Source organism: Hemiscyllium ocellatum, chromosome 16 (assembly GCF_020745735.1).
Source record: "Hemiscyllium ocellatum isolate sHemOce1 chromosome 16, sHemOce1.pat.X.cur, whole genome shotgun sequence".
In the NCBI taxonomy this organism is placed as follows: Eukaryota; Metazoa; Chordata; class Chondrichthyes; order Orectolobiformes; family Hemiscylliidae; genus Hemiscyllium; species Hemiscyllium ocellatum.
Window position 1 is genome coordinate 23,716,927 of NC_083416.1, and position 22,934 is coordinate 23,739,860.

The 22,934-nt window shown below is 42.0% G+C and overlaps 1 protein-coding gene and 1 long non-coding RNA gene across 3 annotated transcripts in view; one reads left to right on the forward strand and one right to left on the reverse strand.

Annotated features, from left to right (window-relative positions):
• Positions 1 to 10,486, reverse strand: part of ctnna1 (catenin (cadherin-associated protein), alpha 1) — a 159,610-nt gene extending 149,124 nt beyond the window's left edge. Inside the window, exon 1 of the mRNA XM_060837081.1 lies at positions 10,268 to 10,486. The gene's annotated coding sequence lies outside the window, so the exon portion shown is untranslated. The remainder of the gene's footprint in view (positions 1 to 10,267) is intronic.
• A 37-nt stretch (positions 10,487 to 10,523) lies between these two features.
• Positions 10,524 to 16,322, forward strand: LOC132823352 (uncharacterized). 2 transcript variants are annotated; one of them, XR_009645533.1, is made up of 4 exons: positions 10,524 to 10,767; positions 11,795 to 11,870; positions 13,598 to 13,706; positions 16,288 to 16,322. It is a non-coding gene; the product is annotated as an uncharacterized LOC132823352 (long non-coding RNA). The 2 variants fall into 2 exon arrangements; XR_009645532.1 differs by lacking the exon at positions 16,288 to 16,322 and having other exon boundaries at positions 13,598 to 13,964.
• The last annotated feature ends 6,612 nt before the right edge of the window (positions 16,323 to 22,934 follow it).

Sequence of the window (22,934 nt, forward strand, 5' to 3'; positions counted from 1 at the left end):
TATTACGGGTCCACCTACAAAAAAAATTGACTCCAGCAATTCAAGAAAGCATCGCCTTCTGAATGACAAACCGTGATGAGCAATAAATTTTGGCTCAACCAATGATGCCGATTGTTGATCGGCGAGTAGAAATAAATATTTTGAAGACTGAAATTGCTTTCTGCTCCACAAGTCTCACTCCATCCCTTTTCCTTGCAACACTGCTCAAGGTAGTATATTTTCAACCTTGGTATGACATTTAATCCTGAACTAAGCTTTCAACTTTGATAATTCCATTGGTAGGACAGTTCATTTTCAGCTCTTATGTCAACCAACTTAGCCTTTCCAGCTCATCTCAAGTCTTCATTCGGGCAGCACGGTGGCTCATTAGTGAGCACTGCAGCCTCACAGCACCAGGAACCCGGGTTCAATTTCAGCCACTGGTGACTGTGCAAACACCACACAGACATTCTGCCTGTCTGCGTGGATTTCCTCAGGTGCTCTTGTTTCCTCCCACAGTCAAAAGACGTGCAAGTTAAGTGAATTGGCTGTGCTAAATTGTCCACAGTATTCAGGGATGTATACATTATGTGCATTAGTCATGGGAAATTTTGAGTAATAGGGTAGAGGAGTGGGTCTGGATGGGATACTCTTCAGAGTGTATATGTGGACTTGTTGGGCAGTAAACAGTGAGGTGCTGGAGGCAAGGTAAGTGGGTTAACAACATGAAAAGCATCATTATGTAATGTCAGTTAACAAGGTTCAGAATGTATAACACCAGATGGCTTAATCTTTACTGTTGATGCTTGCTGAAAAATGTGTTGCTGGAAGAGGTGCAACAGGTCAGGCAGCATCCAAGGAGCAGGAGAATCGACGTTTCGGGCAGAAGCCCTTCTTCAGGGATTTTATGTTGATGCTTGCTGATTGTAAGTCACACAATTTTGCCTTGTTTGGATGCTGTCCCCTGTAAGTACCTTAAGAATCTGCTGTTCGAGAGAAGACTGAGAACTCATGTCTCTATTAACATGGGTGATCATTCTCTCCCTCCAGGGCCCAGAATAAAGATGAAGGGGGTAAAGCCATACTGTGACTCAGAGTGCTTGCTTCGACAGATATGGAGATAAGGAAACGGGATAACAATGCTAAATTGTTCTGTAGTGTCCAGGTAGATAGATTAGGGTGGGATGCTCTTTGGAATGGTGATTGCTCTGAATGGCTCCATTCTGCACTGTTGGGATTCTATGTTGTTGGAACTACACACGTGGGCAAGTATTTCATCAAACTACAGGTGTGTGCTTTGTGGATAGTGGTCAAATTCTGGGGAGTCATCAGTTGAGTTACTGCAAGATTCCTAGCCTCTGACTTGATTTTGCAGCTGCAGCTCAGTTTCTTAAGGTAGCATACAGGAGGTTAGTAGCGGAGGATTCAGTCATGGCCATGTCAAAGGGCTACGGTTAGATTCTCACTTGGAAATGATCATCGCATGGCACAAAATGTCACTTGGTATTTGTCAATCCAAATCTGATTCGTCCAGGTCTTGGTGCATTTGGGCCTGGACTACTTCACTATTAAATGAGTAGTGAACGATCAATGCGCAACCAGTGAACATTTTATGACAAAGTAGCTAAATGTGGTTGGACTGAGGATATCACACTATGGAACTCATGCGAAGATATTGTGCAGTTAAGTGACCAACAACTGTCTTCCTTTGTGCCAGGTATTGACTTCCCCCACCAGCACCAAATCAAGTTTTTCCTAGAGCACTTAACAGTTAATGGTAGTCACTATCACTTCAACTTTGGAATTCAGCTCTTTTGTGCATATTTGAATCACAGCTCTAAAGTTAAATTTCTGTTCATTCAATAATGGACATCAGCCAGGCAAACACTCCTGTACACAGGTCAAGTGAGGCGCTGTTGAAGTAGAGATGGGTGGCTTCAACACAAGCATGGAACTAATGCTGTATCATTAGATTATAATAATTTACTGACAAACAGCATACACAGACAAGAAACAGAACAAGGCCAAGAATGGAATCTTTGAAGACCCCAGCAGTAAGTGAGGAAACAAAGAGGCTACAACGCCTCTAACAATAAGCATCATCTAAACAATAAGCAGAATGCTAAGTTTAGGCTTTAGAAAGCTTACAGCTGACAACATTCAAGAAAGTAGAAAATGCAGTGAATCTCATTAGGCAAAGGCATGTATTTAATTTACAGTTGCAATACAGACATTCCTGATGAAGGGCTTATGCTCGAAACGTCGAATTCTCTATTCCTGAGATGCTGCCTAACCTGCTGTGCTTTGACCAGCAACACATTTGCAGCTGTGATCTCCAGCATCTGCAGACCTCATTTTTTACTCGAAGACTTCTATAGTACACATCTCAACCAATACCTCAACGTAAGGGTAACACCAGAGTATTATCTCTCCAGTCATCTGCATACTGACTTTCCCCTGGAAATCTGAAACCAACTATAATACAAAAATAACACAAATATCAATGACAATCCCTCGACATTAGCACTGCAATTGAAGAAGGGTCTTCAGTTTCTATGGCTGAATTGTTTATTGCATTGATCAAACTGAGAAAACACAAAATGTGAAGTGAACTACTTCTTGGTTTTAATTGGAAAAGTCTTTGCGTGGGACAAGAATTTAGCTACACATTAATCAGAATTCTACTTATCATTCAACAAGAAATGGCTTCCTAATCTTTTGCATCGGATGGAGTTAATACATTATAGGAGTCATTTGGATGACAAAGGGTAAAGGAAGGGATTCTCTTGAAGGTCATAAGGAAAACAGTAACTGGTAATATCACTTAGCTACAAAGACTAATATGTAAAACTGGATAATGCGATAATGACATTTATATACTGTACACAGTAAACTATCAAATTACAACAACTTTTTCAACAAAACTGGTTAGATTATAAGTAATAATTGCAGAATCCCATTTGTAAAGACAAATAAATAACAATATGTTACATGAGCCAGCAAATCCTAGCTTCAATGTCAGATACGCAAATTCACCCACAACCAAAATCTGGAAGCAGTCACACATGAATCCATTAAGTGAGCCCTGTAGGAAGGAGTGCAAGATCAGACAACAGCTGCTATGAAAGAGAGTTAATCATTTGGGCAATATACGAAGGCACATTTCTGTTTGTATTATTGAGGAAAACTTTGCCTTAGCAGAAAACAGGCACATATAAAGTATCTTCTAGGAGAAAGTGAGGACTGCAGATGCTGGAGATCAGAGCTGAAAATGTGTTGCTGGAAAAGCGTAGCAGGTCAGGCAGCATCCAAGGAGCAGGAGAACCGACGTTTCGGGCATGAGCCATTCTTCAAGAATGAGGAGAGTGTGCCAAGCAGGCCAAGATAAAAAGGTAGGGAGGAGGGACTTGGGGGAGGGGCATTGGAAATGCGATAGGCGGAAGGAGGTTAAGATGAGGGTGATAAGCTGGAATGGGGGCGGGGGCGGAGAGGTCAGGAAGAAGATTGCAGGCTCAACACTTCAACTCCCCCTCCCACTCCGCCAAGGACATGCAGGTCCTTGGACTCCTCCATCGCCAGACCATAGCAACACGACAGCTGGAGGAAGAGCGCCTCATCTTCCGCCTAGGAATCCTCCAACCACAAGGGATGAACTCAGATTTCTCCAGTTTCCTCATTTCTCCTCCCCCAACCTTGTCTCAGTCCCAACCCTCGAACTCAGCACCACCTTCCTAACCTGCAATCTTCTTCATGACCTCTCTGCCCCCACCCCCACTCCGGCCTATCACCCTCACCATGCCCCTCCCAAGTCCCTCCTCACTACCTTTCATCTTCGCCTGCTTGGCACACTCTCCTCATTCTTGAAGAAGGGCTCATGCCCGAAACGTCGATTGTCCTACTCCTTGGATGCTGCCTGACCTGCTGCGCTTTTCCAGCAACACATTTTCAGCACATATAAAGTATCTACAATTTCCTGACCAACTGTTTTTGGACATCTAAAATGAGCATTGCAATGGAACTGAATGTCATTCCGAGTTACACAACGTAGTGCAAATCACCTGCAAAACCCTCCACAAAATATTTTCCAAAACTGAGACAAATGCTTTTTTCCTTACTCTTGGAAGGATGGCAGGAGCAAGAGGGGGAAGAATACTCACAGTAAATGCTTTATGAAAGCTAATGAGTGGAAAGAATTCTCAAGTTCTATCATGTGCATGAAAAACTGATTCTGGATTTGAGCTAAATAGTACATTGTATCAAAAACAAGAGAGAGAGTTGTTGATGTAAAATAATTACTATTTGGGCTGAGCATTTTCAGGTGTTGCTTATTCTTTGATCACAAATTATTTGAATGAGGTCTAGCACCAGCTCAGTGTAAACAAGATGTACAGCGTGCACTACATTTTTTTAAAATCCAAACTAATAAAACTGGAAACTTCAACTTGAAAATTAAACAGGAAATTTAGCAAAGATCTTTAAGTATTTCACTTTTGACTAAGTCCCTAGTTAATTTCTGACAGTCTGACAAGTTACTGTTGTAATGAGATAATATTTTGACCTGATGTTATCTTTTTAAACTTTATTCGCTCATAATGTAAATGACCAAAAAGATTTAGCAAATAAACTTGTTATTAAAAAGGAGCTGGACAGAAATAAACAAACATTCATTAATATTAAATTCGTTCCCTACCTGCAGCAACAGTAAGAGAACCGAAACCGCTAAGGCAGGCAGGACAGACCAGAAAATTACAGGCCAATCAGTCTTGCCTCAGGTATATGCAAGTTATTAGAAATACTCAGACTCTCAGAAGTTGGTCTGCACTTCAATAGGTAAATCACAGATTTTCACCATGGATTTGTTAAGAGATGCTCATCACGATTGACAAATTTCATTAAATTTGAGATGAGGCTTTTGTTAAAAAAATGGCTTGTGAAAGACTTATCAAGAAAGTAGGAGCATCCACTGCTGTTCCATGGGGCTATATGTGGTACACTTTAAATGATGTGGACTGAAATGTAGGGGACATGACTAAGAAGTTTGATAGTTATATGAAATTTGATAAAGCAGTAAATACTGAGGAGCATAGCTGTAAACTGCAGGTGGGTACTAATGGACTGATTAGATGGACAACACAGTGACAAATGGAATTCAACTTGGAAAAATTAAAAGAAATACAACTGGGGAGAACTAACAAGGCAAGAAATTACCCCTATTACAAATCTGGGGCAGCACAGTGGCTCACTGGTTAGCACTGCTGGCTCACAGTGTCAAAGACCCAGGTTCAATTCCAGCCTCAGGCAACTGTTTGTGTGGAGCTTGCACATTCTCTCTGCATCTGTATGGGTTTCCTCCCAGAATCCAAATGTGCAGGCTCAGTGAATTGGCTGTGTGTACGTTAGGTACATTAGTCAGGGATAAATACAGGACAATAAAGGTGGAGGAATGGATCTGGGTTGGTTACTCTTTAGAATGTCAGTGTGGCTTTGTTGGGTTGAAGGACCTGTTTCCATAGTATAGGGATTCTAATTCACTATGAATAAAAAGGCCCTGGAAAGTAACAAAGGTCAGAGGGATCTTTAGTGTCTATATCTACAGGTCTCTGATGGTAGAAGTGCAGGCAAATGAAGGAAGCAGAGAGGATATTTGAATTCTATGCCTTGGCTTGTAAAGGCAAGAGTAAGCAAGTTACACCAATACTGTATAACAAGGTAGTTAGGCCACAACTGAAGAACTGTGCCCAGTTCTGGTCACCATATTCAAGAAAGGATATGACTGCACTATCAAGGATGCAGATATCATTTATTGTGCTGGTGCCTAAAGTCTGACAAAAAACTGGACTGGGGTCATTTTCCTTGGAGCAGCAAAAGTTGACAGGGGTGCTGACAGAGGTATACAAGATTATGAGAGGCTTAGATATGAGGTGGATCAGAACACATGTAGAGGGGCTAAAAGAGTTAAGAAGAATCCTTTTCACTTAAAGGGTTGTGGAAGTGTGGAGCTCAATGTCCAAGGGTGACTGAGTCAGAGAATTTTGCAACATTTAAGCAGTTAATCAGATAAACATTTGTATTGTCTTAAAACATCAAGATAATTGGCCAAAAGGCAAAAAAGTCTGTTTTGATCAGAAATGGAGGGTTTGTTTAAGAAAAAGAAGGAAGCATATGTCAGGTATAGACAGGAGGGATAGTGTGAATCCTCAGAAGAGTACAAAGGCAGTAGGAGTACACTCAAGAGGGAAATCAGGAGGGCAAATAGGAGGCAGGATATAGCTTTTGCAAATGCAATTAAGGATAATCCAAAGAAATTTTACAAACATGTTAAGGTCGAAAAGGCAACTAGGGAGTGAACAGAGCCCCTCAAGGATCAGCAAAATGACTTTTGTGTGGAGCTGCAGGGGATAAGGGAGATACTGAATGAGTATTTTGCATCAGTGTTTACTGTGGAAAAGGACATGGAAGATTTAGAAAGTGGGGAAATAGATGGTGACATCTTGAAAAACATCCACATTACAGAGAAGGAAGAGCTGGATAAATCCCCAGGACCTGATCAAGGAATACCATAGAACTCTGCGAGAAGCTAGAGTAATGATTGCTGGGCCTCTTGCTGAGATACTTGTATCATCGATAGTCACAGGTGAGGTGCCGGAAGACTGGAGGTTGGCTATTATTAAAGAAAGCTGGTAAGGACAAGCCCGGGAACTATAGACTGATGTCTGTGTTGGAGGAAATCCTGACGGACAGGACGGAAGTGCATTTGGAAAGGCATGGACTAATTAGAGATAGTCAATTTCTGCGTGGAAAATCATGTCACAAACTTGATTGAGTTTTTTTGAAGTGACAAAGAGAATTGATGATGGAAGAGCAGTAGACGTGATCTATGTGGACTTTAATTAGGCGTTCAACGAGTATTCCCATGGGACACTAGTTAGCAAGGTTAGATCTCATGGAATACAGGGAGAACTAGCCATTTGGATACAGAACTGGTTCAAAGGCAAAAGACAGAGGGTGGTGGTTGAGGGTTGTTTTTCAGACTGGAGGCCTGTGACCAGTGGAGTGCCACAAGGATCAGTGCTGGGTCCACTACTTTTCATTTATATAAATGATTTGGATGTGAGCATAACAGGTATAGTTAGTAAGTTTGCAGATGACACCAAAATTGGAGGTGTAGCGGATTGGAGGTGAAGGTTACCTCGGATTACAATGGGATCATGATCATAAGGACTAATGGACTGAGGAGAGGCAGATGGAGTTTAATTTAGATAAATGCAAGGTGTTATGTTTTGGGAAAGCAAATCTTACCAGGACTTATATACTTAATGGTAAGATCCTAGAGGTCATAGCTCCTTGAAAATAGAATTGCATGTAGATGGGATCGTGAAGGTGCTGTTTGGTATGCTTTCTATATTGGTTAGAGTATTGAGTACAGGAATTGGGAGGTCATGTTGTGGCAGTACAGGACATTGTTTAGGCCACTTCTGGAATATTGCGTGGGTTCAGAAAAGATTTACAAGGATGTTGCCAGGGTTGGAGGTTTTGAGCTAGAGGGACAGTTTGAATAGGCTAGGGCTGTTTTCCCTGGAGCATCAGAGGCTGAGGGGGTGACCTTCTAGAGGTTTATAAAATCATGAGGGGCATAGATAGGGTAAATAAACAAGGTCTTTTCCCTGGGGGTGGGGGAGACCTGAAATAGAAGGCATTAGTTTAGGGCGAGACGGTAAAGATATAAAAGAAACCCAGGAGGCAACTTTTTCACCCAGAGAGTGGTGCGTGTGTGAAATGGGCTGCCAGAAGAGGAGGCAGTACAGTTACAACATTCAAAAGGCATTGGATGGATATATGAAGGGTTTGGAGGGAAAAGGGCCTCAGGAAATGGGACTAGATTGGATTGGGATAGCCAATCGGCATGGACGAGTTGGACCAAAGGGTCTGCTTCCATACTCTGTGACGAAGAGTGATAAAATTAAAAAAGGGTCAGACTTTAAACAGATTTGTAGCTAAAAATCATAATCATCTGGTAAAAACAATGACTGCAGATGCTGGAAACCAGAGTCTAGATTAGAGTGGTTCTGGGAAAGCACAGCAGTTCAGGCAGCATCCTAGGAGCAGTAAAATTGATGTTTCAGGCAGAAGCCCTTCATGAAGCTTTTCCAGCACCACTCTAAGCTATGATCTATATGTCCTTACTTATATGATCTGCTGTATTGCTCACAACGTTTTTCACTGTACTTGTGTACACGTGACACTTTGCAAGAAACGACAACATTGCACCTCCCCATCTCTAATTTCCTTTGGCTTGAGATAAGATATCTGTGCTTCTCCAATTCTGGCATCTCAACTCGATGTAACCATTCTTCAATTAGCAAGCATATCTTCAGGTGCATATGCCCCAAAGCTCTACTCTTCATCACATTTCTGGCTGGTTTCCTACATTTTACACTTTGAAGGTGGGCGGCACGGTGGTTAGTGCTGGAAGAGCACAGCAGTTCAGGCAGCATCCGAAGAGCAGTAAAATCGACATTTTGGGCAAAAGCCCTTCATCAGGAATAATGCCTCACAGCGCCAGAAACACTGGTTCAATTCCCGCCTCAGGCAACTGCATGGAGTTTGCACATTCTCCCCGTGTCTGCGTGGGTTTCCTCCGGTTTCCTCCCACAGTCCAAGATTGTGCAGGTTAGGTGAATTGGCCACGCTAAATTGCCCGTAGTGTTAGGTGAAGGGGCAAATGTAGGGGAATGGGCCTAGGTGGGTTGCACTTCGGCGGGTCAGTGTGTACGTGTTGGGCCGAAGGGCGTGTTTCCACACTAAGTAATCTAATCTAAAACATTTGGGGCGGCACGGTGGCACAGTGGTTAGCACTGCTGCCTCACAGCGCCAGGGACCTGGGTTCAATTCCCGCCTCAGGCGACTGACTGTGTGGAGTTTGCACGTTCTCCCCGTGTCTGTGTGGGTTTCCTCCGGGTGCTCCGGTTTCCTCCCACAGTCCAAAGATGTGCGGGTCAGGTGAATTGGCCATGCTAAATTGCCCGTAGTGTTAGGTAAGGGGTATATGTAGGGGTATGGGTGAGTTGCGCTTTGGCGGGTCGGTGTGGACTTGTTGGGCCGAAGGGCCTGTTTCCACACTGTAAGTAATCTAATTTGCTCATCCAAAATTCCGGTGTATGGTTTGATCTGTGTATGGTCACATTCAGTTATTACTTTGTTCCTCCTGGACTTTGTTGACTCATAAACTGGCAACATTTCAACTTTGAAATTTTCACCATTGTTCTCAAACTCTTTCATGTCCTCCCTAAACTCTACTTCTAATCTCCTCCAGCCCAACAACCTCCACATGGACCTCCACCTCCATATGCACTCCTCCACATGCAGCTTGAGAATTCCTGATTTTGATCACCCTATCATTGCTGGCAGTGTATTCTACTACGGTTATTTTTCCCACTTACACCCCTCTCAGACAAAAGGTTTTGACCTTTTGTTTTCAGGTCGCTTAATTACGAGTGTTATTTTACAACGCACAAACTATTGCGATTATGTCAAAGGAGCTGTACCAAGAAGCTATCAAAACCAGAAAGAAGCAACTTTTAAAAGCTTCACAACATACTTTAGTGGCATAGTTCACATGCCAACTCATCCAGCTTCTGAGGCATTCTATAAATATTTCAAAATTATAACGTACTGAGATTAACATTTAGGGAAAGCAATATGCAGGCTGAGTTGGCGTCTGAAATCCCACCTATAATGATGATTTAAAGCAAAAAGCAATAAGTCGTACACAAAACTCATGGCGGGAGGGGGAAGGTGGGAAACTTTAGGAAACTAAGTAAAAGGTTTAATGAGTGCACCTGGACTCTGTATCGAGTTATACGGTTCTAATATGTGCACAACAATTCACGGGGCGGTGCCGGGCCCTCTCCCATCCACAAATCCAGGAAGAGGATGAGGCCTAAGATAGGCGCCGAACAGTCCAAACAAGCGCAACGCCTGAGGAATAAAAGCGATTGCGCGCGCGCACACACATACATATAATATATACTTTTCTTAAATAAAAGCGTGATAAATCTGTGCCTTTAACCGCAACCGCGGAAATCCTGGTCGAGAAAGAGTGAAACCCGGCACCGACATCGGGCTCGAGCGGCCATTTAAACTTCGCCGGAGTTCGAAACGGAACTTTCCCCCAACGGCCACCACCAACAACTGAAACTGAGTTTTCACTGAAATTCTACGATTTACTAAAAGTTATGCTTGTCCGTGTTTTGTTAACAAAAGTGTTTTCCTTCCGCTTCTCACTTACTTGATTCAAATCGCTGTTTTCAATCAGTTTTTCCTTCCACACAAAAAAAAGTCGTGGTTCTACTTGTTTTCTTTATTTTGTTCCCTTGCTGCCGCTTCTCCTACTACTTTTTCCTCCGGCGAAGATATAACACTCCTAATATCTCACTGACTTCCAGCGTTCTGAGTCACCGAAACCAGCCCTGCTTGGGGGCAGGGCGAGAAGCGCTTCCAAGTAAGTGGCCACACGCCCCCTGCACGGCCCGCACCAGGAGCGAACCTGAAAAGTGCACGGGAGAGGAGGGGGGAATCCAAAAAATAAAAACGCGTCAAATTAAATAAATAAAAACGTGATCCAAAAAGCACCGTGCTATGAGCTGTAAGAGGAAATTGTGTGCAATTGACCGATGCCCGGTTAAAGTGAAGAGGAGCTGCGGTGGGAGGGCAACAAGAGTTGGAAATGGCCTCCGTGCCACACCCAAAGGGAGCAGCAGCAGCAAGCTGTTTATGTCATGATGTCAGGTGTGTATTCACGTAGAGAATATTTTGTAATGATTCTTAGAATCTTTCTAAAGTCTGTCTCTTGTGCCGACTTTAAGAGCAGGCGGGAAGTTCAGCGTGTAAATCCATTCCCACCACCAAATTCTCCTGTGAAAATGTTTCATGTTCACGTAAGTCATGCTTGACGGCAAGTCGCTTTATTTGGAAGAAAACATTTTAAAGACCAAATAAAAGAGGATACTGTAAATCCGGTTATGGTATTTTAACCTTAGCTGTTTCTCTTTTCACAGATACAGCCAAACTTGCTGAGTTTCTGCAATACTTTCTGTTTATCAAAAGTGACAACTGCAAACTGGTATACTAATTTCAACAGTACCCCCGAACGCATAAGATTATTACCACCTCCACCAAGTCGCATGCCATCATGATTTAGACTTGTGTTTGCCTTTTTTCCAGTATCCTAGGTCAAAATCCTGGAACTCCTCTAACATTGCTGTGGATGTTGTAGCAGTTTTAAGAGGCAACTCATCACTAGTTTCAAGAGTAATTCAGCATGGGCAATGTGGGTGATGCTAGTGTCAACCAATTTTGAGGCATAATTTTTAAAAGAAAAGCTTACTGCACCACTCAGTCTCACAATGAAGGTTTCTACTAATCAATCCTGACCCAAATGCATATTGGATGTTGCCCACAGGTCACCACTAGTCAGGAGTGTGGTGTTAGAAAAGCACAGCAGGTCAGGCAGCATCTGAGGAGTAGGAGAATTGACGTTTTGGGCATAAGCCCCTCATCGTGTGCTTTTCTAGCACCACACTCTCTTGACTCTGATCTCCAGCATCAGTAGTCCTCACTATCTCTCAGGTCACCACTAGAGTCTACATACCATATGTTCCCTCACAGGAGGAAACAGGATTTAAAAAATCAGTAACTAGACCACTCTGACTACTAAATAAAAACCAAAAGAACTGTGGATGCTGTAAATCAGAAACAAATAGTCCTGAGGAATGGTCACCAGATCCAAAACCTTAACTCTGATTTCTCTTCACAGATGCTGGGTTGAGAGTGTGCTGCTGGAAAAACACAGGTCAGGCAGCATCCAAGAAGCAGGAGAATAGATATTTCAGGTATAAGCCCTTCACAGATGCTGGGAGAAAGTGACGACTGCAATGCTGGAAATCAGAGATGAAAATGTGTTGCTGGAAAAGTGCAGAAATGCGCTTTTCCAGCAACTCATTTTCTTCACAGATGCTGCCAGACTTGCTGAGCTTTTCCAGCAACTTCTGTTTTTGCCCCTCGGTCTGCTTTTGCTCATACACTCAGGCTGCACAACTCTAACTGACAGAAACCTACTTTCTTATTCCGTGATTAAGAGGATTGGAGAAGAGAAAAGTGATTTTCCATTTTGTAAAAAGCTGTCACATATAATTCTCATTTCCTATTGTATCATAGAATCCAGACATATGAAAGCAAGGCATTTAGCCTATCAAGTCCAAACCAACCCTCCGAACAGCATCCTACCCAGACCCACCCGCCTACCTTACACCATGAATTTCCCACATCTAATCCAACTACCCTACACATCCTAGACCGCAGTAGGCAAGTTAGCATGGCCAATCCGCCTAAACTGCACATTTTTGGACTGTGGGAGGAAACCAGAGCACCTGGAGGAAACCCACTCAGATACTTGGAGAACATTCAAATTCCACACAGGCCAAGCTATAATCAAAACTGGGTCTCGTGTGCTGTAAGGTAGCAGTGCCAGCCGCTGCGCCACCCAAGTTTTCATTACCTAGTGTAAAGTGTTTTTTTCTATAGGCATGGAAAATATGTATACTGTACCCACAGCTGGTCATTTTTTTAAATGCGAATGTTTGTTTGTTTAAATAGTTCCCAATTAATTTTGTTTATGTAATAGCTTGGAGAATCCAGAAGGTATGAATAAACATTTAAGGTTTCACAATTATAAATTTCATGATAGTTTGATTGAACCTTAAAGCTACTTCAGAATTTAGTTTCATAGAGACTGCAATTGTAACATTTGAAATTTTACCAGTTACTCTGAAATGTACCACACAGTTAAGAACATAATAACTAGGACCCAGGAGTAGGCCGTCCAACCCTTCGAGCCTGCTCTGCCACTCAATAAGATCATGGCTAATCTTTTTGTGGACTCAGCTCCACTTACCCACATTTTCACCATATCCCTTTAATTCCTTTATTTTTCAAAAAACTATCTACCTTAGCTTTAAAAGCGATTACTGAAATAGCATCAACTACTACCCTGAGCAAGGAATTCCATTGATTAACAACGCTGTGGGTGAAGAAGTTCCTTCTCCGTTCAGTTCTAAACCTGGTTCCTCTAATCTTGATGCATGCCCTCTTGTTCTAGTCTCACCTACCATTAGAAACATCCTATGTATTTCTATTTCATCAATTCCCTTCATAATTTTACATGTTTCTATAAGATCCCATTCTTTCTCTTCTCACATTCTTCTAAATTCCAATGAATACAATCCCAATCTACTCAGCCTACAGTGGTTAACACTGCTGTGTCTCAGCGCCTGAGACCCGGGTTCAATTCCTGACTCAGGCGACTGACTGTGTGGAGTTTGCACGTTCTCCCCATGTCTGCGTGGGTTTCCTCCGGGTGCTCCGGTTTCCTCCCACAGTCCAAAGATGTGCGGGTCAGGTGAATTGGCCATGCTAAATTGCCCGTAATGTTAGGTAAGAGGTAAATGTAGGGGTATGGGTGAGTTGCGCTTCGGCGGGTCGGTGTGGACTTGTTGGGCCGAAGGGCCTGTTTCCACACTGTAAGTAATCTAATCTAATCTAATCTAATCTCTCCTCATAGGACAACCCCTCAACTCTGGAATCAACCTAATGAACCTCCTCTGCACCCCCTCCAGTGTCAGTACATCCTTTCTCAAGTAAGGAGACCAAATCTGCACACAGTACTCCAGGTGTGCCCTCAACAGCTATAGCATTATCTCTCTGCTTTTAAACTCAACCCCTTTAGTAATGGGTCATAGTAGACAATGTTGCAGGCAAACTCCATTTGCCTTCCTAATTACTTGTTGTACCTGCAAACCAACCTTCTGCAATTCATGCACAAGGACACCCAGGTCCCTCTGCAAATCAGCATGCTGCAATGTTTACCGTTCAACTAATTCTCTAGTTTGCTGTTACTCCTACCAAAATTAATGACTTCACATTTACTAACATTGTATTCCATCTGCCAGACCTTTGCCTACTCACTTAATGTATCTATGTTCCTCTGCAAAGTTTTAGTCCTCTGCACATTTTGCTCTGCCACTCATTTGTCAGTGGCAAATTGTAAATAATTGTCGTCCCAACACCGATCTCTGAGGCACACCACTAGTCACTGATTGCCAGCCAGAATAGCACTCATTTATCCCCAATCTTTGCTTCCTGTCAGTCAACCAGTCCTCTATCCTCGCTAATACTCTACCCCTAAAACCATGCATCCTTATTTTATGCAGCAGCCTCATGTGCAGCACCTTGTCAAAGGCATTTTGGAAATCTAGGTATACCACATCCACTGGGTCCCTGTGGTCCACCTTGCTTGAAATGTCTTCATAGAATTCCAAAAGATTTGTGAAGCATGACCTGCCCTTCGTGAACCCATGCTGTGTCTGTACTGTGGAGCAATATCTTTTGAGATGCCCTGCTATTACTTCCTTGATAATAGACTCCAGCATCTTTCCCACCACAGAGGTTAAGGTCACTGGTCTATAATTCTCCATCTTTTTGTCTAGATTAGATTACTTACAGTGTGGAAACAGGTCCTTCGGCCCAACAAGTCCACACCGACCCGCCGAAGCGCAACCCACCCACACCCCCACATCCACCCCTTACCTAACACTACGGGCAATTTAGCATGGCCAATTCACCTGATCTGCACATCTTTGGACTGTGGGAGGAAACCGGAGCACCCGGAGGAAACCCACGCAGACACGGGGAGAACGTGCAAACTCCACACAGTCAGTTGTCTGAGGTGGGAATTGAACCCGGGTCTCTGGTGCTGTGAGGCAGCAATGCTAACCACTGTGCCACCGTGCCGCCCTACTTCCCTTTTTAAACAGTGGTGTTAAGTTTGCTATTTTCCAATCTGCTGAAGTGCCCCAAAGTCCAGCGAATTTTGGAAACTACTGCCAGTCACCTGCTATTTCTTCTGCCATCTCTTTTAGTACCTTGAGATGCGTTCCATAAGGGCCAGGAGACTTATGTATCCTTAGGTCCATTAGCTTTCCCAACATTAACTCTTCTGTAATAATAATTGTTTCCAGGTCCTCATATCTTCTTCTCTTCTTCACTTACCCTCCACTGTGAAGACCGATGCAAAGTAGCTGTTCAATGCCTCAGCCATTTCATCATTTCCCATAATTAACTGCCCCCTTCTCATCTTGTTGTTGTAGCCTGCATCTCAGATATATAAATCATGATGTTAAGGTCAAAATTCCCCATGCTTGGTGGACAGATGTCCCAATTGTTGTGAACCTCAGCCATCTGGTTCAAAGATGACATAAAAAAGGTAGTCTTGATTTAGAATTTTTTATTAATTATTTGTCCAATCAACCTGTTCAGAGATGTTATAAAACACCTCTAGAGCAGGTGGAACTTGAATCTAAGCCTCCCGGTCTAGTGATAGGGGCAGTACAGCTGCACCACAAGAGGGTCCTTGCCTTGATTTAGATTCTTAATCTCCAAAGATGTTTCAACTGCAATTAAGTACTTTGCTTAGTCAGTGCTCGACTGGTTGACCAACTCCAGATTTCTAAGTTACCTGGACTGGAACATAAATCAAGTTTCTCATTGTGTAAAATATTTTCAACTGAATAATGGGAAAAAAAGATTAATGCGCACCCCAAATCAATAATTGACTTCAACTTTAATATATTTTTAAATTAATCAATAATACTAGGAGTAGCATTTTTTTTAAAAGTTACTCACGTAGTATCCTGAAGATATTTATTTATGCTGGAATATAACTCCAGGTGGTTGTGCAAGCTGGAGGCAACAAATCAAAAAAAAAGGTACACAATTGGCAAGCTTGATCTTGTCCTCCATATGCGATTTTCAAATGTGCCATTGAATAAATGATAGAAATGGGAATCCCAGCTGTTTTATTCCTTTCTAGGTGTATTATAAACTTTAAGATAATTGTACAACATAGAACAAAGGCAACTTAGTCTTATGCTTCCTTTCTTCTTTTAGAAAAAGCTCTGCATTTTTCTTCACTTCATGAATTTGTAATGATCATTTATGATGTTTCCTAATGAAATCTATGAATTATTCATTGACCAATAAAGCGTGATGACAGTGTTACAAACAACGAATGTTTGCCTTTTTTTAATGTATGGAATGTAAGCATTTCTTTAAAAGGCAATAATACATTTCAAAACATCATTTTTGTGGATTTTCTTTTGGATTATTATGTACACACCAGCTTTTAGGAAAAGAAATACAGTCTGTTCTGATATAATGTGATTTTTCTGTTCCCATGTGATCCTGCGATCTAAGAAAATCATGTAATAGCAGCACCATTTAAACCACTGGAACCAGAATCGTGTTATAGCCAATACAGGTAAGGAAAGTTTGCATTCTACAAATAATGGTCTAAATTCTTCAATTGCTTTATAGCCAATTCACATTGAAGAAACACTCATTATGGCAAAACCATCTGTAATGTGTTTTATATTATTTTACTGAAATTACCTATTTCTAATTATACCATTTCTTGCTCAATGTTTTACTACTGTTAATAGTTAACCTAGTTAATCCAAAGATTATAGTATTGTAGTATTTCTCAACCCCATAAAGTGCACTTAATGGGAGCTAAAGATACTCTGCTCTTCAACTGTCAACTGCTCATGACACTTCTTAAACTAAATCAGTATGAACCTACCAATATGTTTTTCAATGAGTGATGTGGAAGAATTAATTCTTTAAAGACTCCACTTAGCTGCCTCAAGTCCTGCTTCTAATATCACTATGTTCTATTAAACTGTCATGGCTAGTTCAGTGTACCAGTTATTAGAACTGGTTCTCACAGAATTGTGGAATATTAAGTTTATTCATATCTGCTTATTTCTCCAAATTATTCTATAAACACACTTAATTGGAAACTACTTAAACTAACAGTGAAATGTTGGGATCCACAGTGCAGCCAGTTTCAAGAAATATTGGCTGCACAGTACGAAACTAAATTCAGTAGAATGAATGAGTTCATTCATTTTCTGAGAATCCAGGATGCACTGTAACTATTGTTCAGGGAAAATAAAAGCAAAGGCCATTAACATTACATGAAAGGTAGGGAAAAAAGGCAAGCCACAACTGGTCAATTCTGGGTAATCCAAGATGGAGGACGGGAAAAACTTCTGGCTGTAAGAGCTGCTCCTTATTTATGAGGTATTTTAGGTGTAGGAGGTGATTTCCTCGAATTCCAGGAGCAGCAATTACTGTTTTATATACTGTTGCATTGTTTTGGAACTTTGGGAAAAAAAGTCTAAACAGCAGCAGTTTAAAAGGGAGAAGAGCAGACAAAGGAAGCACATGGTGAGGTCAGTGCAGGAGAGAGAGAGAACCTGGACAGTTACCGCCTTTGCTGTTTGAATTCATGTATTGCTATACATCGGAGTACATCTAGGAAAATTAACAAACAGTAAAATTCACAACTAATCTTGGAGGAACTGTTGGGCGAAGTTCACAGCACAGAATCAGATAATTTAATTGTCATTTTAAGTCTCTCCAATAGTGAGTATAGTGGATTCTTCCTGCAGTAGTGAGTATATTGGATTCTCCTGAAGAAGGGCTCATGCCCGAAACGTCGATTCTCCTGCTTCTTGGATGCTGCCTGACTTGCTGCGCTTTTCCAGCAACACATTTTCATCTCTGGTCTCCAGCATCTGCATGCAGTCCTCACTTTCTCATAGTGGATTCTTTCTTGATTATAGGTTTTTGGAGACAAGTCTCTTGATTAAACTGAAAATATAAGTCATAGCTATTAATTTAACCTGGGGCAGTGTTTGTAGAGGAATAAGACGGTGTTATTTTCTGGGTCTGTAGATTGTGAAGGAGCAAAAATGGCCTTTGCAGTGATATGTACTTCTTGTCAGATGTGAGAGTCTAAAGAGAGTTTAAGGGTTACTGCGGATTATATCTGCCATAAATGCCGTTGGATACGAATCTTATCAGATCGAGTGGATTGGTTGGAGAGACAGATAGAAGCGATGAGGAATTTGCAACAGTATGTGATGGATGGCAGTTATAGGAAGGCGGGAAAGTCTCACATAGTCTTCCTAACTCCAGGAAGGGTAAGAGTTAGTGTAGGAGTCTTTTGTGGATATACCCATTTCAAACAAGTATGCTGTTTTGGAAAATGTAGGGGGTTATGGATTCTCAGGGAAACGTAGCACGAACAGTCAAGTTTCTGGTATTGACACTGGCTCTAATACAATGAGAGGTATGTCGGCTTCCAAGAGATCAATTGTATTAGGGGAGTGTGTAGTCAGAGGTACAGACGGACGTTTCTGTGGCCAGCAGAGAAAAAGCAGAATGGTGTGTTGTTTCCCTGGAGCCAGGATCAAGGATGTCTCAGAGAGGGTGCAGAATGTTCTCACGGGGAAGAGAGACCAGCAGGAGGTCATTATCCACATTGGAACTAACGACATTGGAAGGGAAAAGGTTGAGACTCTGAAGGGAGATTACAGAGAGTTAGGCAGAAATTTAACAAGAAAGTCCTCAAGAGTAGTAATATCTGGATTACTGCCAGTGCTACGAGCTAGTGAGGGCAGGAATAACAGGATAGAGCAGATGAATGCATGACTGAGGAGCTGGTGTATGGGAGAAGGATTCACATTTTTGGATCATTGGAATTTCGTTTGGGGTAGGTAGAAGTGACCTGTACAAGAAGGATGGGTTGGACCTAAATTGGAAGGGGACTAATATACTGGCAGAGAAATTTGCTAAAACTACTTGGGAGGATTTAAACTAGTAAGATGGGGGGGGTGGGACCAAGGGAGATAGTGAGGATAGAGATCGATCTGAGATGGGTACAGCTGAGAACAGAAGTGAGTCAAACAGTCAGGGCAAGCAGGGGCAAGGTAGGACTAATAAATTAAACTGCACTTATTTCAATGCAAGGGGCCTAACAGGGAAGGCAGATGAACTCAGAGCATGGTTAGGAACATGGGACTGGGATATCATAGCAGTTTAAGAAACATGGCTCAGGGATAGGCAGGACTGGCAGCTTAATGTTCCAGGATACAAATGCTACAGGAAGGATAGAAAGGGAGGAAAGAGAGAAGGGGGAGTGGCATTTTTGATAAGGGATAGCATTACAGCTTTGCTGAGGGAGGACATTACCGGAAATACATCCAGGGAAGTAATTTGGGAGGAACTGAGAAATAAGAAAGGGATGATCACCTTATTGGGATTGTATTATCGACCCCCCAATAGTCAGAGGGGAATTGGGAAACAAACTTGTAAGGAGATCTCTGCTATCTGTAAGAATAATAGGGTAGTTATGGTTGGGAATTTTAACTTTCCAAAAATCGACTGGGACTGCCATAGTGTTAAAAGTTTAGATGGAGAGGAATTTGTTAAGTGCATACAAGACAATTTTCTGCAAAACTTGATCTACTCTTGGGAAATAAGGCAGGGCAGGTGACTGAGGTGTCAGTGGGGAAGCACTTTGGGGCCAGCGAACATAATTCTATTCGTTTTAAAATAATGATGGAAAAGGATAGACCAAATATAAAAGTTGAAGTTCTAAACTGGAGAAGGCCAATTTTGATGGTATTAGGCAAGAACTTTCGAAAGCTGATTGGAGGCAGATGTTCGCAGGTAAAGGGACGGCTGGAAAATGGGAAGGCTTCAGAAATGAGACAACAAGAATCCAGAGAAAGTATATTCCTCTCAGGGTGAAAGGGAATGCTGGTAGGTATAGGAAATGCTGGATGACTAAAGAAATTGATGGTTTGGTTCAGAAAAAGAAGGAAGCATATGTCAGGTATGGACAGGATAGATCGAGTGAATCCTTAGAAAAGTATAAAGAAAGTAGGATTATGCTTAAGGGGGAAATCAGGAGGGCAAAGCGGGGATGTGAGATAGCTTTGGCAAATAGAATTAAGGAGAATCCAAAGGGTTTTTACAAATACATTAAGGACAAAAGGGTAACTAGGGAGAGAATAGGGCCCCTCAAAGATCAGCAAGGTGGCCTTTGTGTGGAGTCACAGAAAATGGGGGAGATACTAAATGAATATTTTGCTTCGGAATTTACTGTGGAAAAAGGATTAGGAAGATATAGACTGTAGGGAAATAGATGGTGACATCTTGCAAAATGTCCAGATTACAGAGAATGAAGTGCTGGATGTCTTGAGATGGTTAAAAGTGGATAAATTCCCCAGGACCTGATCAGGTGTACCCGAGAACTCTGTGGGAAGCTAGAGAAGTGATTGCTGGGCCTCTTGCTGAGATATTTATATCATCTGTAGTCACAGGTGAGGTGCCGGAAGACTGGAGATTGGCAAACGTGGTGCCACTGTTTAAGAAGAGTGGTAAAGACAAGCCAGGGAACTATAGACCGGTGAGCCTGACCTCGGTGGTGGGCAAGTTGTTGGAGGGAATCCTGAGGGACAGGATGTACATGTATTTGGAAAGGCAAGGACTGATTAGGGACAGTCAACATGACTTTGTGCATGGGAAATCATGTCTCACAAACTTGATTGAGTTTTCTGAAGAAGTAACAAAGAAGATTGATGAGGGCAGAGCAGTAGATGTGATCTATATGGACTTCAGTAAGGCATTCGACAAGGTTCCCCATGGGAGACTGATTAGCAAGGTTAGATCTCATGGAATACAGGGAGAACTAGCGATTTGGATACAGAACTGGCTCAAAGGTAGAAGACAGAGGGTGGTGGTGGAGGGTTTTTCAGACTGGAGGCCTGTGACCAGTGGAGTGCCATAAGGATCGGTGCTGGGCCCTCTACTTTTTGTCATTTACTTAAATGATTTGGATGCGAGCATAAGATGTACAGTTAGTAAGTTTGCAGATGACACCAAAATTGGAGGTATAATAGATCGTAAAGAAGGTTTCCTCAGATTACAACAGGATCTGGACGAGATAGGCCAATGGGCTGAGAAGTGGCAGATGGAGTTTAATTCAGATAACTGCGAGGTGCTGCATTTTGGGAAAGCAAATCTTAGCAGGACTTGTACACTTAATGGTAAGGTCCTAGGGAATGTTGCTGAACAAAGAGACCTTGGAGTGCAGGTTCATGGCTCCTTGAAAATGGAGACAGGATAGTGAAGAAGTCATTTGGTATGCTTTCCTTTATTGGTCAGAGTATTGAGTACAGGAGTTGGGAGGTCGTATTGTGGCTGTACAGGACATTGGCTAAGCCACTGTTGGAATATTGCATGCAATTCTGGTTTCCTTCCTATCGGAAAGATGTTGCGAAACTTGAAAGAGTTCAGAAAAGATTTACAAGGATGTTGCCAGGATTGGAGGATCTGAGCTACAGGGAGAGGCTGAACAGGCTGAGGCTGTTTTCCCTGGAGCTTTGGAGGTTGAGGGGTGACCTTATAGAGGTTTACAAAATTATGAGGTATGGATAGGATAAGTAGGCAAAGTTTTTTCCCTGTGTTCAGGATCTCTATATCTAGGTTTAGGGTGAGAGGGGAAAGATATAAGAGACCTAAGGGGCAACTTTTTCATGTCAAGGGTGGTACGTGTATAGAATGAGCTGCCAGAGGATGTGATACAATTGCAACATTTAAAGGGCATTTGGATGGGTGTCTGAATAGGAAGGGATATGGGCCGGGTGCTGGCAAGTGGGCCTAGATTGGGTTGGGATATCTGGTCGGCATGGACTGGTTGGACCCAATGGTCTGTTTCCATGCTCTATATCTCTATGACTCTAATAGAACACTGCTAGTGCTGCTGACTCCCTATAAGCTCAAAATACACTTTCTGTATTTAGTAAAACCTATGAGAAATCATTGTCCTTTATTTATATAGCAAACTTCTTTTTCTGGCTGATACATGCTGCTCAATATTTATATTCTCAGGTGACAATACCAGCATCACACACAATTCATGTGCAGTAAATCAGTCTTTGAATTTCCTATGGGTTTTCATTAAGAAGTTTTCTGGACTGAAGGGATGACCCACAAGTCCCAAAGCAACAAAATATGATGAAGGGCAGGAATGGATGGCATGTTATTGCTGACATTGCTGGCCTGATTTGGCTCAACTCCCAGGCAATCTGAGAATTGTGATGTGCTTGTATGCAATTATGACTGAAAAGCACATGTCAACTCTAAGAACAGCAGGGCATAACATTTACAAAATACTGGTAAATATTGTCCTCATAGGTTCTACAATATGAAAGTCAGTAATAAAGACTTATTTGTATGACATGAAGAAATACTAAAGCTCACATTGTTTAACATCTTTGGATGGGTTTTTTTAATTGATTTCTGGTATTTAATTCACATACAAGTTGAAACTTGCAGCATCACTTGATAATTCTTTCTAGGGAGAAAGTAGATGTATTTACATTCCTGACATTGTCAAACTATCAAAGTTATAAATATGAAGCAACTATTACTTTAATGAGGTTGGAAATAGACCCTCTGCTCCAAATAGTTCACACTGACCATGTTCCTGAACTAAATCAGTCCTGCTTATTTGGCCAATATCCCTCCAAAGCTTTCCTATTCATAGAGTTATTCAAATATCTTTTAAGTGTTGTATTTGTACCTGCATCCACCACTTCCTCTAGCAGTTAATTCTACACGTGAACCACCTATGGCGCAAAAAACAAAATTGTACCTCATGCCTGAATTAAATATCTCTCCCGCTCTCGCGCTCGCTCTCTCGCGTGCTTGCTCTCACTCTCGCTCTCTCTCTTGTACTCTTGCGCTCTCTCTCTCTTTGCCTTAATGTGCTCCCTAGTCTTGAAATCCCACATCCTCGGGATAAGACACTACCATTAACCCTATCTGTACACCTCATGATTGTATAAACTTCTCTAAGGTTACCTCTCAAATTCCTATGTTCCAATGGAAAAAAATCACAGCCTGTCCATGATTTTTTTTAAAAATAGACAATATACCAATTAGTTTCAAGATATATTCACTCAATACTATTAGAAAATTGTTGT